We start from the raw sequence: 2978 nt of genomic DNA on the forward strand, positions 1-2978 counted from the left end.
TTGCTTCATGAGATCTGATGTTTTTGTTTTCTTGGGTTTTTTTATTTTTATTTTTTTTGAGATAGAGTTTTGCTCTGTCTCCAGGCTGGAGTGCAGTGGCGCCATCTCAGCTCACTGCAACCACCTCCTGCATTCACGCAATTTGCCTGCCTCAGCCTCCAGAGTAGCTGGGACTACAGGCATGCACCACCATGCCTGGCTAATTTTTGTACTTCTAGTAGAGATGGCATTTGACCATGTTGGTCAGGCTGGTCTTGAACTCCTGACCTCATGATCAGCCCCACTCGGCCTTCCACAGTGCTGGGATTACAGCCATAAGCCACCTCGCCTGGCCTGATCTGATGGTTTTATAAGGGGAAACACCTTTCACTTGGCTCTCATTTTCTCTCTTTGCCTGCTGCCATGTAAGACATGCCTTTTTGTTCTTCCCTTGCCTTCTACCATGATTGTGAGGACTCTCTAGCCATGTGAAACTGTAAGTCCATTAAACCTCTTTTTCTTTATAAATTACAGAGTATCAGGTATGCCATTATCAGTAGCATGAAAACGGACTAATACAATGGTTAATTTCATGTTATGTGAATTTCACCTCTATTTCAAAAATTTTCATAATCCCAGAACTTTTGGAGGCTGAGGCAGACAGATCATTTGAGGTCAGGAGTTCGAGACCAGCCCGACCAACATGGTGAAAACACATCCCTACTAAAAAATACAAAAATTAGGCCGGGCGCAGTGGCTCACACCTATAATCTCAGCACTTTGGGAGGCCGAGGTGGGTGGATCACCTGAGGGCAGGAGTTCAAGACCAGCCTGGGTAACATGGTGAAACCCCATCTCTACTAAAAATACAAAAAATTAGCCAGGCATGGTGGTGGGCGCCTGTAATCTCAGACACTCGGGAGACTGAGGCAGGAGAATCCCTTGGACCTGAAAGGCAGATATTGCAGTGAGCTGAGGTCACACCATCACTCTCCAGCCTGGGCAAAAAGAGCGAAATGTTGTCTCAAAACAAAAACAAAAATTAGCCGGGCATGGTGGCGGGCACCTGTAATCCAAGCTACTCGGGAGGCTGAGGCAGGAGATTGCTTGAACCTGGGAGGCGGAGGTTGCAGCGAGCGGAGATCGAGCCACTGCACTCCAGCCTGGGTGACAGAGTGAGACTCTATCTCAAAAAAAAAACACAAAAGCAACAATACCAGACTCATATTTACCTCGACTGTTTTAGCCGAGAACTAAATCTGAGTTGAGGTGACCGCAACCCCTTCTGAATCCACCCACCACTGTCATCCCCAGGGACAAGACTGACTTGGCAGAGGATCAGAATCAGTGCGTGCAGTGGCAGCAGGAGCCAAGCCCTATCCTTAGGAGGCCTGTGAGATCCTGGTAGGAGGAAATGCTGTCCAGGGTCTCAGACAACGGCTCCATGGGCACATATCAAGTTTAAGTGCATAAGAAAAGTGGCTCGGCTGTGGTTTCCTCTCTAAGCATTCAAGAGCAGACAGCTCATTTCTGCTAATGGAAAGGGCTGTATCCGCTTCCCGGATTTTGTGAATGGGGTAAAAACCCATGAGAAAAATCTATGCAGCCCTGCCAACTGCACCCCATCTATTTGTTTTCTGAGCATAACTTCAGGTTAATTATTTATAATGGGGCTACAAATGAAGTGTTAGGAGTAGACAGCTTCCTCTTCTAATTGCCAGGTTTCTGAGAAGGAGCCTTAGCCTGGAGGGATTTTGTGATTAGAATGAAAGAAAATAGAAAAAGGTGAAACGTGCTTTGGCCTGCTCTGGAAAACAGCCACAGCACTACTGAGAATTAAAAGGAAAAATTACTCTCTAGTAACTAGATTATGGAAGAGAAGGAAGACCGGGGAAAGATGGTTTCACTGAAAGTCCTCTTGCTACTTGGACTTGAACTTTGTTTTTCTTTGTTTTGAGATGACATTTTGCTCTGTTGCCCAGGCTGCAGTGCAATGGTGTGACCTCGGCTCACTGCAACCTCCGCCTCACAAGCTCAAGCGATTCTTCTGCCTCAGCCTCTCAAGCAGCTGGGACCATAAGCATGCATCACGATGCCCGGCTAATTTTTGTATTTTTATTTACTTATTTATTTGAGACAGAGTCTTGCTCTGTTGCCCAGGCTAGAATGCCATGGTGTGATCTTGGCTTACTGCAACCTACACCTCCCAGGTTCAAGCGATTCTCCTGTCTCAGCCTCCTGAGTCCCGGCTAATTTTTTTATTTTTAGTAGAGACAGGGTTTCACTACGTTGGCCAGGCTGATCTCGAACTCCTGACCTCGTGATCTGCCCGCCTCGGCCTCCCAAAGTGCTGGGATTACAGGCGTGAGCCACCACGCCAGGCCCAATTTTTGTATTTTCAGTAGAGACAGGGTTTCACCATTGGCCAGGCTGGTCTTGAACTCCTGGCCTCAAGCAATCCACCCACCTCAGCCTCCCAAAGTGATGGGATTACAGGTGTGAGCCACCGCGACTGGCCTGCTACTTGGACTTTATCTGAATCACCCACAGCCAGAAGCCAAGCGAGAACTGCCCACTAAGTCATCTGCCTGATGCTGAGTGGACTCGTTGCTGATTCTGAAGATGAAACGGCACAAGCCCATCTTCTGATGGGAAATCCCAGAGCCAGGGGAGGGGCTGAGGTAGAAGAGCCTTGACAATGAAATCAAACTGAACTTTGGGCAGGGCGTGGTGGCTCATGCCTATAATCCTAGCACTTTGGAAGGCTGAGGCAGGCAGATCAATTAAGGCCACGAGTTCAAGCCCAGCCTGGACAACATAGCAAGACTCCATCTCTGCAATAATAATATTTTTAAAAACCTAGCATGATATGGTGGCACATGCCAGTACTCCTAGCTATTCAGGAGGCCAGAGTGAGAGGATCACTTGGGGCCAGGAGTTGGCGGTTGCAGTGAACCACTCCAGCATGGGCAACAGAATGAGACTCTGTCTCAAAAAAA

Source organism: Cebus imitator, unplaced genomic scaffold (genome assembly GCF_001604975.1).
Source record: "Cebus imitator isolate Cc_AM_T3 unplaced genomic scaffold, Cebus_imitator-1.0 Scaffold82, whole genome shotgun sequence".
NCBI classification, from domain to species: domain Eukaryota; kingdom Metazoa; phylum Chordata; class Mammalia; order Primates; family Cebidae; genus Cebus; species Cebus imitator.